Source organism: Sus scrofa, chromosome 10 (genome assembly GCF_054392235.1).
Source record: "Sus scrofa isolate SSC_HxYL_T2T_F1_AM1 chromosome 10, Sscrofa_HxYL_maternal_Yorkshire_Landrace_v2.0, whole genome shotgun sequence".
NCBI classification, from domain to species: Eukaryota; Metazoa; Chordata; class Mammalia; order Artiodactyla; family Suidae; genus Sus; species Sus scrofa.
The window spans coordinates 3,422,756-3,437,821 of NC_139392.1; the positions used below are offsets into that span (position 1 = coordinate 3,422,756).

General features: G+C 47.0%; 1 protein-coding gene across 6 annotated transcripts in view; it reads left to right on the forward strand.

The window, feature by feature from the left end:
* Nucleotides 1-15,066, forward strand: part of LOC102166310 (uncharacterized) — a 671,646-nt gene that overhangs the window by 143,146 nt on the left and 513,434 nt on the right. For 2 of the 6 annotated variants that reach the window (XR_014817241.1, XR_014817239.1), the window contains exon 3: nt 2,157-2,251. The exons of the other annotated variants lie outside the window; for them this stretch is intronic. The gene's annotated coding sequence lies outside the window, so the exon portion shown is untranslated. The remainder of the gene's footprint in view (nt 1-2,156; nt 2,252-15,066) is intronic. 6 annotated transcript variants of the gene reach the window in all.

Consider the following 15,066-nt stretch of genomic DNA (forward strand, 5'->3'; position numbering starts at 1 on the left):
TGAGCCCGAGTTTCTCGCCTCTGTTAAAAGTGTCTTTCTTGCCAACCTCATTGGATAGTTTGTGACTCTTTCTTCAAAGTGCTTTGTGCATTTTAAAGTACTATACAAAAGTTTGTTGTTTTTCTTAATTTGCACATGGATGAAAGAATCTCTGGAGGCATAGGCGACTGAAGATAGAAAAATCATTAAAAATCATTAAAGGATTAACTCACACTTAATTCGATTATAAATGTGTAGGTACTATTAAAATATCAAAATAAGGCCATATAGCTTTGTAGAGTAACAAACTTCATCACAGATAGTTAATAAATATTCTCCTGGTAACAAAAAATAAGAAAATGAGCAACGGATATTTCAGCTTTACAGAGGTCTTCAAGCCCCAAAGGTGTAATGATCTCGATACAAAAGTGAATGTATGTGTCATCATGCAAGTAGCTGGTTTAAAGCTAGACTATTGTAGACTTTTTGGTGTTTTGTGTAGTTATTTGCTTTTTTTCACAGACCATTTCCTTTCTGACGACTGATGTTAAGACAGGCAGAGGTACGTTTAAAGCAAAAGCTGCAGTGTTTGATGACTTCCCTTTGTTTTTTTTTTTTGATTTTTGTATTTTGTAACTGGCTTTTAGGTCCGCGGAATTGCTCAATATTAAGATGACACATATTTTCCATTCTGTGGCGGAGGAGGAAACAGTGCAGTAGGCTGTGAACGCTGCACAGCAGCACCGCAGCTGGAGGGGCTCCGTCAGCCACACATCCATTTTGCAGCGGGAGGCTACCGTGCCCTCTGCTGGAGAGGCTGCCTGAGGTGCATGTTAGTGGCGCAAGCTTGCGGGGTAGCTCTTGAACTTTTTGTGTGGCAGAAAGTCTCAGTGACAGAAGAAGGCACACAAAAAAGACAAGTTTCTAGTAACACCAAAGGGACACTCTGAAAAGCAAACGTGTCCCCTGCCATTTCTCTCTTCTCCTCCCACTGTATGCTGTTATTACGAAACACATTAAGTATTACTGTCTAAAAACATTCAGACACGGCAGTTCCTGTCGTGGCTCAGGGGAAACGCATCTGACGAGTATCCATGAGGACGCAGGTTTGATCCCTGGCCTCGCTCCGTGGGTTAAGGATCCGGTGTTGCTGGGAGCTGTGGCATAGGTTGCAGACATGGCCCGACCTGGCGTTGCTGTGGCTCTGGCGCAGGCCGGCTGCTGTAGCTCCACGTGGATCGCTGGCCTGGGAACCTCCATGTGCTGCAGGTGCGGGCCTAAAAAGACAAATATATACATGTTTGGACATAAAAAATTTCATACCGAAGCTTTAGCAATTTAGAATACAGGATATATACTTTCAAAAACATACAAGGATCATTCTGTGCGTAAGTCCGCCTTTCTTTTTCAGTCAGTTCCTGAATTAGTAAAAGCTGCAGACCTGCTGCTTACCTCATGAACTCCCACACCGGGGGGAAGTTAAAAAAAGGGGAAAAAATTTAGGAAATTAGGTACTATGTGGCAAAGGATGTATGAGTAACTGGAAATAATGAAAACTTTAGTATCCTAATTGTTGAGCTTATTTGAGGAAGTGTGACACCTGTCTCGTTGTCTTTTTTCTTTTTTGGTCTCATTCTCATTTAACTTCAATTGGTGGAATATTCTTTTAACGGAACGAACATATAACCTCATAGGATTCCAAACGCTGTACTCGCAGTATGAGCTGAGATTTAAAAATCGTAATTGCTGTCCTTCTGAGAATGTAATCTGCATCCTCAGAAGCTGATGAGAGAGAAAGTTAGAGTTTTAGTCAGGAACGAATCAGAGTTTCAACCAAACACTGACATATATTATAAAGGAGTTAATACTTCCACCAGTCCTTGCGTTGGTAATTCCAATACAAGCAGGTCCGTGGTTCAGCCTTAAATCCACCCACCGTGGGAAGCATGTCCCACTTAACATTGACTAATTCCCCCCTTACGAAGTCAGGCATCTGGGCTTTCTTTGGAAACCGGCAACAGGAGCACAGCAATTTTTTTTCTTTCCCCAATAAAAACACTGAGGTATGTTGAATTGAAATGCATCCAGCAGGTGTGTGTAGTTAGAACAGGTGGTGTGAGATGGAGGGTGGGAGGTTGTTTCCACGGGATGCCCATTGCTGCTCTTTTCTGTGACAGTGGCCTACGTGGACTCTCTGGGGCGAGGAGGCCGTTAGAAGCACTTCCTTGTGAAATAGGCTACGTGGATGGCATATTGTCTGTATTCTGCAGAGGTAAAGTTAAGAATTTCTTCCCTAAATTCGTTGTAGACATTGGTTTTCAAAGATGTTTGATCCGTGGACTCCTTCACAAGAACCTAAAACCTTGTGGATTTTCTCTCCCAAACTTTTTTTTTTTTTTAAACAAACAAAATTTCCTAAATCTTAACCAAATTAATTGGAAAAATAACGATGCTCTCAAGGAGACACCAGTAGGCCCTGACCCAACAACCATCGTGTTAGAAAGAGTCAAGTCTTAAAGGCTGAGCCAAACAGCCTCAACTTCAAAAGACGGACAACATTGCCTTCCCGTTTCCACAGCTTATCCCTAGGAGAGCAGAATGGTTGGGGAGTTTGCCGTCTTGGGATCCTGGCCTTTGGTCTTGTTTGCTTTGCTTTAGTTATGACCCCAGGCAAATTGCTCAGCCTTCTTGAGCCCGGGCTCCGTATCCTCAGGGTGGAGGAATTACAGCACCTTCCTTTGCAGGAGTTAAAACATTGTGGGGCGTGGTTGCTGACAGCTCACAGTGCACAGGTCTGGTGTTCAGCAAAACCATGTGGTAGAACTGTTTTCTTCCAGGAGACTCATTTTCCTGTTTTCTTGTTGCTTTCTCAGCAGCCACTCTTGGCTCCTGCTCCAAGGGGGGCAGGTCTCCCATTCAGGTGGAAGGGTTGACTCAGAAGAAGGCTCTGAGTGTCTGCCAGGCTGCGGAGCATCAGGACAAGCCCTGTCTTGCTTCAGCGGAGGACTTACTGTGATAAGGATGGTTCTAGCCTAACGGAGGGCCCTTTTGTCTGTGGTCCTGGCCCAGGATCCTGTGCCATCACTCCTGACCCGCCTGCTCTCTGGGGGTCTGTTCATCCATTGCGCCCCCTAGTGGCCGCTTATGCTCTTCTGATGCTCCATCAGGAACATCTGTGATGTACCGTTACTTCTTGAAATGTTTAAGTTCTTCCTCAAAAATGTTTTGGGGAGTTCCTGTTGTGGCTCGGCAGGCTGAAAATCCAAGTAGTATCCATGAGGATGCAGGTTCGATCCCTGGCCTTGCTCCATGGGTTAAGGATCTGGCATGGCTGTGAGCTGTGGTGGTTACAGATGTAGGTCACAGATGCATGTTGCATGGATCTGGCATTGCTGTGGCTGTGGTGCAGCCAGCAGCCGCAGCTCCAATTCCACGCCTAGCCTGGGAACTTCTGTGTGCCACAGGCGAGGCCCTAAAAAAAAAAAAAAAAGCAAAGGAAAAAAATGTTTCGACATGTCTAGCTCTTCACATGCTTCTATTTCCATCGGTTTTGACAGAATTCTCCCCTATCTTCTCAGTACAAATTCTCTCGACATTGGGTATTTGGTGAAAATTTCTTTCTTTTTCTCACTGCTGCATAGGAAGGATGTAAAGTGACCTCTGCCTGGTCCTAAGTACGGCCCCACCCCTCACTATCACTGCGAAGCTGTCTTACTTGGAGACTTAGAGTCTTTCAGTGCTTCTGTTGTTTCATCTCTTTGAGTTAATTCAATATACCTTTGGTTTTTAAGCACATTTAAAAATAAACCCATGGAATTCCCATCGTGGCTCAGTGGTTAACGAATCCGACTAGGAACTGTGAGGTTGCAGGTTCGATCCCTGGCCTCACTGAGTGGGTTAAGGATCTGGCGTTGCCGCAAGCTGTGGTGTAGGTCGAAGACTCGGCTCAGATCTGGCGTTGCTGTGGCTGTGCTGTAGGCCAGTGGCTACAGATCCGATTTGACCCCTCGCCTAGGAACCTCCGTATGCCGTGGGTTCGGCCCTAAAGAGACAAAATAATAATAACAGTAATAATAAAATAAAAAAGTAAAATAAAAATAAATCCAGCTAAGGTCAGCATGGTCACTGGCCTAGCCAAGCCTGAATCGGCTGAGCCCTTACACCCGGGGGACCTCCACTTTGTCTGGCTTATTTAACTCTTCCGTCTTTTGGATGATAAGTCCGCAGGTTGGCTGGGAGCTCCCTGGCTTTGGTTGGGCTGAGTGTCTTGCCCGAGGTGTCTGGGCTCACTCGGATGCCTTGGAGTGAGCTGCACATGGGTAGGGCTGGCCAGGGCGGGGCAGGGTGGCTCTGGAAGTGTCCTGGCTGGGTTTCTCATGTGTCTTGAGCTCACCTGGGGGTCAGCTGATGTAGGGGGTCAATGCTCGGCTCTGCCCGTCGTATCTCTCACCCTTGTCTTGTAATCTGTGGTGAAGCCTGGTCTCCTTCCCGTGGCAATGGCAGAGCCTAAGACAACCGTTGGAGAGCAGTTATCCAGTATGGGCTTTAAAAAACTCGTCCTCACTGTGAGATGCCAGCATCTCACTTGGTGGCCTTTTCTCTTCTCTGAGTTATGATCCCGAGGAAGGCGGTAGGTTTTCTGGGATTGGGAAGTGGAGTGGGAGTTGATGTAGTAACCCACTGCCTCTCTCTCTCTGTGGTTGGTTCATGGGTCACTGAGAAGTCGGGACGCCTTAATTGGTGGAGATGGCTGAATGAGAGTCCCCAGAGCACTGCCCCCTGCTGGCCAGGTGCGGGAAGCGCCTCATGGCACTCTGTCCAATGGGGGGATGACAGCTTGGGTGTCCGTCCAAGGCGGTGATGCAGCAGGACCAAAGGCTGAGTCACTGCAGGACTCCAGGGAAGCCGCTTCATATTCTTGCAGGCCTCCAATTCCCTCTCTGAAGAGCAGGAAATATGTGAATAACATCCACAGTCTGAATCTGGTGGAGCTCAAGCTGATGTGAAAAGTTCATCTTCGGCAGGGCTGAGATAATTTTTCTCTAAAAGTGCTAATTTTTAAAAAACTACTGTAGGGTTTCTTGAACGAATCAACCAACACGAATGTCAGGGTGCAGGAATAATGCTCTGAATCATCCCTCCTGTCTTTCCCAAAGGGGATAAGCCTTTAATTCTTGTCCCGAAACACCCAGTTGCAATTAAGAGCGGCAGAATTTCAGCGAACCTGACATTTTGTTCTTTCTCACTTCTTTTCCACCTCTGGGCGACCCCGGCTGTCCTGCCCCCTGGGGAACAGTGTGATCTCTTGGGCCGGTGGGTGACCGAGGGGCTTTTGGAGGAGGTTGTCTTGGCTTTGTGGGGCCACCACCAGCATGGAGCATCTTCTGTGCTTTTAAATGTTAAAGGTTTTTTTTTTTTCTCCCCATATACTATATAAACAGACCTTCTTAACAGACCCTGCTTTTTGATTTTAAAGAGAGAAGTGCTTACGAACTTGATGAAAAGGCAGAAGTGTGTGAGCGGGTGTGTGTCACGGAGGGCGGAGGCGGGTGAGGGTGGCAGGGAGATGTTAGAAAGCCTCGCGAAGAGGCACCTCCCAGGTGGTCCAGGGGACGCTCTCCAGACTCCCCCAGATCTAAGCAGAGAATTTTTATGGAGCCATCACGCGGACTTTCTGTCTGGGAAGGGTTCTCCTCTCCACCTCCTTTGCAGCATCTGCTCGTTTGTTCCTTAAATGCATTCTTTAGGTGTCTCTGCTCTCTGCCCTGCATTTTCACACTCTGCATTCACGCCCATCCGTGTGGGTGTGGTCTGGGTGCTGATGAATCTCCCTGCTGGTCGCTCCTCATCTCCGACCCCTGTAGCTAACTGTGCGTGAGCTTGATTCACTCGACCCCCGTGCCCTTGTTCTCCATCTCAGTGAGTGTGCTGTCACTGACTCGGTTTCCTGGGACGAAGCCTGAGAGTGGAGGCAGTGGGCTCCTTTGAGTTCCAGCCGCTCCTGGTGCCAGGTCAGCTTCTTCCTGCCTCTGCGTTCTGCTCCTTAAACGTACCTTGAGACGATACTCTTCTCTTCACTCCCGTTTCTCTCTTCATCTCTTGTATGGACCCCAAGCCAGAATTCTCATTGACTTTCTACTTTCTAACTGATTCTCTCCAATGAATTTACTGTTTCCAGCCAGCACAGTTTTACCGAAACACTTATCATTGTCGCTTTTCTGATTGAAACCACTAATGGCTTTCCATTGCCCTTAAGATACGTTCCAAATTCCTTCAGGTGCCTTTCAGGATCCCTTTTATCTGGCGCCTGAAAGCCTCTCCAGCCTTCCTTATCGCCACTGCCTTGCCCTGTGCCCTTATCCTGCGCTATATTTTCTAACTCCTTCCACCTGCCATGCTTGCTCTTCCCTTTAGCCGTTTTCTCGCTCCCCCTCCTTAGACTTTTTCCATTCTCCCCACTGTTTGTCTGTCTTCTACGTTATTCCTACTTTTTCAGGCATCGCTTAAGTGGATATCCTGCACATGCCACCTCCACACTTTTCCGACCCCACCAGCAAATCCGGATCAGGTGCTGCCCTTAAAGACTCTCAGAGCACATGTGCATCTCCTTACCCCGACGGACTGCAGTGGCCTGCTTCTTGTCGCTGTTCCTCCCTAGACAGTGTCTTCTCTGTCTCCTCTCCCTCCCTCCTTCTCCTCCTCCCTTCTCTTAAAAAACGATCGTCTCCTGGGACATAGCGGGTCCCCGGTAAATCTTTGCTGAAGGCAGGGCTGCGTGGAGTGTGGCTGGAGGCGTGGCTGCTTTTCCAGGGAGCCTGACGTCTGTGATCGTTGTAACTTGCGCCAGAGGCTCATGGGGTCCTGTTACCTAGAATTAATTTCTGTGGTAACCGTGCAAAGTTTCCTTGTTAACGCTGAACTTGGCAGTGTTTATAGGTAAGTTTTCTATTCTTTCTCTTTGCGATTTATGAAATAATCTATTTGCTGGTTAAAACATTGACTTTTACCTATTGTAAATAGCTAGAATAAACTTTGTTTATAAAACTGCTTCCACATCAGAAGGCAACTTGACAAGGCAGCGATACACGCGGGTTTTTCAGTTAAAACACCATGAACATGTGGACGTCTCACATTGCCTCTAATGAAAATGTTTTAACCGACCCCCACAGGATTAAAAAGGTCCCGTGGTTTCATCATTTGTCCTCATTTCACTGTCTGTTATAATATGTATTTGAAGGAAGCCATCTACATACATGTATGTGTGCGTATGTGTGTATATACATGCATAGCTTCACTAGACAGTTTAAACATCTAGTGTGAAAGTAGCTTGTTTCTGAGACTTTTTAGAAATTTTCATTTTGGACCATTATGTCATAGGTTGCCTCTTTTTGCTTCTTGTAGGCAAATGAACTGAGGCCTAATGCCTTTTAGAGGATGGAACGTTACCTAATGGTTTTAAAACTTTCATAATGAAAGAAAATAGTTTCACTTTATACTTCGCTTTTAAGCTCCGAATTTCTATTCGCATATAATCACCGTTGCGTTATTTGGATTGTAATGGTCAAAGTTATTGTAACGTTATAACACATCAAGGACAAAGCGGATAGTTGTCAGTTTAGATGATTTTCTTAGGTTCCAGAAGAGGAAAACAAATAGGAAAGCCTAACTGAGAGTGTGGTCAATTGGGTAGCCCTTGGAAGAGTTAAAAAAATTTCTGGGTCTCTGCTTTAAGATCTTGTCTTGAGCCTGTGCACTCCCCCCGCCCCATTCCCCTCAATCCACTGAAAGAGCTAAAAATGGAAACATTTAAAAGAAAGAGAAGAAAACAGGAAAACTTCGTAGGACTGCTAGAACGGAGGAAAAGGTACCGCTGACACACAAGGAATAAGGAACTTGGGGAGTATGTGAGACAGAAAGCGCCCAATAGAAGCAAAACCCGTCAGATTTGACAGGCAGGTGTGTCGGCGGCTCAGGAGAGGTAAGGGGATGCTTTCCTCAGTGTCACCCAAGACAGTTTCCTTTTTGGAGCAACAGAGGTTTGAACAAAGGGGCATGGGTGAGGGCGAAATTACGTAATTTTAGAGGCTGTACAATGACTCACATCGTAATTTCCCCTGGGTTTTGCTTCGTATGGGCAGGGTACTAAATGAAGAACCTGTAGGAGTTCCCATCATGGCTCAGTGGTTAACGAATCCGACTGGGAACCATGAGGTTGTGGGTTCGATCCCTGGCCTTGCTCAGTGGGTTAAGGATCCGGCGTTGCCATGAGCTGTGGTGTAGGTTGCAGACATGGCTCGGATTCCGCGTGGCTGTGGCCGTGGTGTAGGCCGGTGGCTGCAGCTCCGATTGGACCCCTAGCCTGGGAACCTCCATATGCCGCGGGAGCGGCCCCAGAAAAGGCAAAAAAAAAAAATAATAATAATAACTTGTAGGCTAAGGAGGAAATAAAAATAAAGGTCAAAAGCTGTTTAGAAATTGTTAAAATGGGAGAGCCAGCTGTGAAAATGTGTGGGATGTGGGCAAAGCCATACCCAGAAAATAACTTGTCTCGATCTTTTTTTTCTTTTTTTCATTGAAGTATATTTAATTTACAGTCAACTCCTGCATTAGTTTCAGGTGTCCAGAATAGTGATTCAGTATTTTATAGATTATACTCATATGAAGTTATTATAAATCAGTGGCTCTGTGTCCTCTGTGGTGTGTTACCTCCTTGTGTCTTATTTATTTCATACCTACCAGTTCATGCCTCTGAATCCCCTTCACCTCCCTAACCCCCCCTTTCCCTCCCCACTGTAACCAGGAGTTTGTTCTCTATGTTTGCAAGTCTGTTTCTGTTTTGTTACATTCGTTCCCTTGTTTTATTTTCTAGATTCCACATGTAACAGAAGAAAGAGAGAGAATAAATTAAAGCGTTCACGTGTGTCCCTTACGGGCCCTGTAGAGTGCCAGGTTCGGGAGTCTGGAGGTGAGCCTGTCCTGAGCAGGGAGCAGGGCTCTAAGTGAGGACTGGATTTTTTTAGGAGGTGAATAAAGCTGCCAGGGGTCAGGCAATTCCTGTATTGCTCCAATGCCCAGAGAGACAGGAAGCTTCTTCAGTAATACTTTTGAGATAAACAGAATTCTGATTCCCCACATCTGATGAAGGAAGCCCTCAAAACTCAAGAAAGAATTCAACTAGGAAGAGGCAGATCCCTTAAGAAAAATAGTTTAAGTAGGTTCCCCTGTAAACAGTTTAAAGGAAGGAGAAACGGTGCACAGTGCAGCAGAGAATTTGTGGCAGCTACACGTGACAAAAAGAAGCTCCTTTTCATGTGTGTGAAGCAGATAATACAGAATTGATATTGCAGTTTGCGGATGAAGCGGCTGCTACCGCAGGGCATGCCAGGGCCCGCTGGCGTCCACACGGAAAGCCTGGGAACGAGGCGAGAGCTCAAGCAGGAGGTCCAGCCCTTGACTTTAAACATCAGACTGACGATCGGTGTTGGTCGAGATGCTTGTCTGTCCGTCTGCCTCAGGTCCCCTTACTTTCGTGAGCTGAGACCACCACTGTTGGCCTTTGTTCCCACCTGGGACAGGCTTTTCCATCAAGTGAGTGCTGAGAAAGTACCCGCTCGCCGGATCCAATCAGGGGGCAGTGGTGCACTGGCAGGTCCTGGGGCCAAGGATTCCGTGTCATTCATGCCAGGCTGCTGGCGGTTCATTGCGTTTCTCACGTTCTCCCCTCATGACCAGCCAGGACAGCCCGCAGGGGGCTGCCCCAACCCCGAAGGAGCTCACCCGGTGTGCCGTCCCCGCCCACGGCTCCCCGCTCTGGGCCCTCGCCCTCGCCTGTGTCCCCACTGAGAACAGGGGGTGCCTGAGGCCAGGGACTCTGACCTCTTCATCCCTCTGTCTGCAGAGACCAGCCTGGTCCGGCCCACAGGCAGTGTGACGCTGCCTGTTACATCAGTGAACGGTTTCACCTCCCTGAGCTTAAGTTTTAAAGTTTACCTTTCTTTTCCATTTGAAACAAAATGAGAATATTAGTAGGACGTGATAATGGGCTTTTTCATGAATCTTCCTTAGAAGAAACACTGGGCGTTCCCCTTGTGGCTCAGTGGAAAGGAGCCTGACTAATACCTATGAGGTTGTGGGTTTGATGCCTGGCCTCGCTCAGTGGGTAAAGGATCCGGCGTTGCCGTGAGCTGCGGTGTAGGTTGCAGACGTGGCTCGGATCTGGCGCGGCTGTGGCTGTGGCTGTGGTGGAGGCCGTCAGCTGCAGCTCTGATTTGACCCCTCGCCTGGGAACCTCCATATGCCGCGGGTGTGGCCCTTTAAAAGAAAGGAAAAGGAAAAGGAAAAGGCTGGCTCTGCCCCTTTAATAACGATGGCAGTGAGTTTTGTTCATTGAACGCGTATTGCATGTGCCACCCACTGACCAGGCACTTCACACACGGTGTCCTCATCTCATAGCCTGACACTTCCCGAGGCTGCTAGGCCCTTTTTCTAGATGCTTGGAGATGCGAAGAGACTGCCTCAAATCAACAGGAAGCGTGTCTGGCAGGTTTGAATCCCAGGCCCGCAGTCGTCCCAGTGTAGAGCGGGCGTTTCCCTGCGAGGTTCCGTTTAGGTTGTCGGCAGGTGTCTCCTTCCTGGAGGATAGCCCGGCTGTGGAATTACGGTCTGGAGGAGGCTGGTGGTGAAAGTTGGGCTCGGGAAACTTGAATACATGGCTTGGTACACAGTAATTATAGGCGCAGTGTAATTGGTGAATGAAATAATGAATTAGTTAATTAGTGGAAAGCCCATGAATGCTGAGAGTGATTTCTGTAATGAAGCAAGAGACTGTTTATGTGTGTGTGATCCAAGAGTTTTTACACCCCCACAACTTCAGTTCAGAGGATGTGCACAGGTTCCTTGGAAGGTGAAATGGGAATTTGATTTCATTTTGTGGGTGAAAAGGTGTGAGATCAAAGGACTGGCTGTCATCTAGGGAGCTCATTAACAATGAAAAATCCTTCGATTCCGTTCTGGAGTTTGCGTGTGTGCTCTCCTCTTGTGAATGTGAGCAAGATGCTGGGGATATTGTGCAGTGCTACGTGCCCTTGACGCATCACCACGAAACTAGGTGGTGTGGTTTTTCCCCCCACGAAGGTTGGAGAAGGTATCCCTCAAACTCCCTCCCACCCAATATAGTCTCGGGTACTTAACCATCAGTAATATGCAACTCAAATGGAAAGCAGCGCCTAACAGCAAAGTTTACGCAGAATGTCATGAAGGTGAGGTTACCAAGCAAGGCTCGGGTCAAGGATGGTCTCAGAGTGTGGCCAGTTAACAGAGAAGAGGAACTGGACAAGGCCTGTGTTCATTTTGCACTTGAGACCTGGTTCTGCTGTTCTGCTGTTCCGAAATAGCTTCTGGAAATCTTTGGTATGTGCACTCTTACATAATTGAGTGCAGGCATTAACATAAGCCAGATTTTTATCCTTTTCAGGTCTGTCAGGCTTTCACGGAGTAAGAACTAGGCTTCTGGAACATCATGCCAGGGATTTTTGACTGGTAGGCAGTCCTGGGCTTCAGGAAACATGAATACTTGGGGTCTTGAAAGACCGAGGGTCATCTAAGATCTACACATGACGGAGGCTGTGACCAATTATTGGTAGGTCCCCAACAGTGTCTTGAGCTTTCACCTTAAAGTCCTGCTCACAGCATCTTCCTTTTATGGAGGATATTACAACTTGAGATTGTTTTTCACGTGCCTCATCTCATTTCATGGTTACAAAACGACATGAAGTCGAAAAGGACACAGCATCCGTCTGTGTTTTCAAGATGAGGCTCCTGAGGTTGGCCCGACGTCGTTAGTGACACTCCAGTCCCAGAACAATTTCCCTGAGTCCTGGTTCCGTGCCGTCCCTACTCCCCCAAATAAAGAGGGAGACCAAGGGGCAGGAGCACCGTCCTCTTTATTTCGAAAAGGAAGAAACGACAGAAAATCAGACAAAGTAGATACACGCTGGAAGGATCAGTCGGCAAAGAGCACAATCCTGTGTCCACAGTCTGGTGGGCACCGAAATAATTGACCCACATGGACCTACGCAGACGCGGCAGCCTCTTTTTCCCAGGGGAGTTTTTAAATGCTTACCTGATTTTCTCATCTTGTTCAACAATATGCTTTATTGCAGTTTTTTTTTTTTTCTTTTTAAAAATCGGGTTTGTTAACCATGATAAATCACACAGGTCAGTACAGTTTTTGTGCTTTTCTCTTTGTGAAAAGTACTACGGGCCCTAAGCATTTACCTAAAAAAAAGTTAAAACAAGGCAGCTCCCCCCCGGAGAGACTTAGTCTTGGGCGATGGCAGCGGATGGTCTGCGAGTGGTTTCTTCCGCTCAAGTCACTTGCAGTCGCGGTTCAGGCTCAGGGGTCTTTCTGGGGGTGGAGCTCTGTTCTGGGAGTCTCTTCACTTCTGACTGTTGCCCTTCATTATCCTTTAAGTATTGAGGCAAGAGTGGCTTCTGCAGAAAGCTTGGCTGCAGGTGAGAACGGCGAGGCCTGTGGTTTTGTGGTAGGCAGTTTCTCGAAGTGGAAAAGTCCTGAAGGGTGGACCGATGTTATCCTAGGGCTTCCTTCGTATTTAAACCAATTTACGGGCCGAAAAATTCAGCTTAGGGGCCTCGTTGAGTAAGCTCTCGAAATAAATCAGCGCCTTTTTTGGACATGTCCTTGCTCGGCATGCTTATCGGAACAGCGTTTCGGTGACTCTCGGCACGTTGAACTTTGTGGGTTTCTTCACCCGGCCCTCGGAGCACAAGTGAAGGAATGATTCGGAAGGAAGGACCGGCTCTGAAGTCGGTTGTGTCTAGTTCTAAGGTGGAATAAAAAGCTGCCAAAATATCATGTCTGGCTTTAAAACAGAAAAATATCTGTGATTTTCTGGGGCCTGATCAACAAGCAGGCAGGGAGACCATCAGCCTCCGAGGGTTTCTGTGGGAATAACATTCCTGTTTTGTCAAGAAAAACACATGCAGAAAAAACATTCCATTCCCCCGAACAGCACTAAACATGGCTCAAGTATACTAACATCTTATACGTGGTTATTTTATAAAGAAATATTTATGATGCTTTGGTTGTATGTTTGACATATTTAACTTTATGTAGCCGAGTCACCCCAACAGATGACTAAATAGAATTTCTGGCTGCATGTTGTTTTTTTGGGGGGGGTCACTCTTGCACATTATTATTTAATGTTTTAAGACCATCAAAATTTTATATTTAACCAAGTTTAATCAAAATCATTGAGAATGTTTATCCTTAAACCTGTATAGTATTTTAAAATATTTTAGTTAAAAATGGTATTTGCTGTATCCCCAATTGAGGCATATGCTGTAGAAGTTATGGTTGTTACTAACTAAGGTTTTTATGAAATCGGAGGAAGAATAATCAGACGTATTTGTGTTGGGAGGAAGAACTTTTTCTCTACCCTTCTGGGTTCTCCTGGCTGGTCTAGGCATTAAATTAATGTGAGATTAGCAGGAGAGAAATCAAACACGAGTTTAATAGCATGTGTCCATGGGAGAAGCCCGGACACACGAGCACATCCCGACATGGCTGAGACTGGCACCTTCAGTACCATCTTCAGATAAAGACGCAGGGGATGTCGGGGCGGCTCTGGGGCTTCGTAGGGGAGGAAGGCGATTCACGTGGAGACAGAACAGCAAATGTTTGGTACATAAATATTTGCTGGGGCCTGAAGAGACAGTGGGACAGAGAGAGGAATTTTAACAGCAGGCTTTGCCAGCCCTCCCTGTGCGTACACCTGTTCCTACTGCATGATCTGTGGGGAGAGCTCCCTTCCAGCAACAGACCCTCCATCTAGATTTGTTTCAGGCAGTTATGGGGAAGGTCAGCATTTCTTCTTGAGTCTCTGGAGCCCTGATTACTTTCATTTCAGTATAATCTGCATGCCGAGGAGACCTTCTGGGGTGGCAGGATTTGTATCGCCCGTTGATATCCTGAACTCAGTAATTTTTATATTAAACGTACAACACAATGTCCTTTCATGGAACTTCTGCAGCATGTATTTTTGGAATACTAACTTTGGGCTCACTTTCTTTTGAATTTTGTTGCTGTTCAAATTCATATGTATTCCCGTTATAACCCAAAGAGAATGTAAACTCTAAGGGTATGTCAATCAGGGCCTGTAACTTCTTGGAAATTTCTGGGAGCCTTGTGTAACATAGCTCGGGTGCCCCTTAGGTAATTGGTGATATCAGCTACCGTCTACCCAGCGTGTACTAGGCGTCAAGGGCTTGTAGGAGTTACCTTGCAAGTGGTGAGTGTGTTCGGATTTATTGTTAGGAGTTTTGAATAGAGTGAGTATCGGATAGAGTGAAATGACCTACAGTAGAGTCCAAAAAATACTCCTGCTCCTTGCTAGAGGATGAGTATGACTCTAAGGCTCTGTTTCACAGTCTGGGGCAGCTCATCCAGCCTTCCACCATCCACCCCTCTCCATCCTTTCCTCACTTAAAGTTATCAGTTGAGAGAGAGGAGGTGGTTGTATGCCTCAAGTCTTTGAAATGGCCATAGGGATGTGGTCTGAAGAGAAGCAGGTAGGAACACCTCATCTATTGGGAGAGGAGGCGGAAAGGTAGCCTTCACAGGTAGAAAGCGGAGGGGATTCTCATCTCAGTCCTTCTACTTGCTCCGTGAAGCCCGAGTCAGGTCATCAGCTGATTACAAGAGAAATGGCAGCGCCGAGGTGTTGTGATTTGAGAAGGGAAAGAAAGGGGTGGTACGGTCATCTTAAACCAGGGGAAGACAAATAATCCCAGAAAGGAGAGTAACATTCCAGTAGTGAGTGCCCATTTGAGATCTGAGGTCATGAAGGCAGAACTGGAATTGTTTGCTTGGTCGTGTTTTTCTTCAGCCACATTCAGCTGCTTCAGAGTCGGATTCAGAGCGGGCAGACTGCTGTACTGGGACAGGGCTGGAATTTAAATTGCATGTCCTACACGGAGAGCAAGGAGCCCTAGAGCGGCGCGCCCAGGGGGCGGGCAGAGGGCGTGGTCTGCCTTGCGAGGAGGAGTGTGTTAGCCCTGGCCTGATCT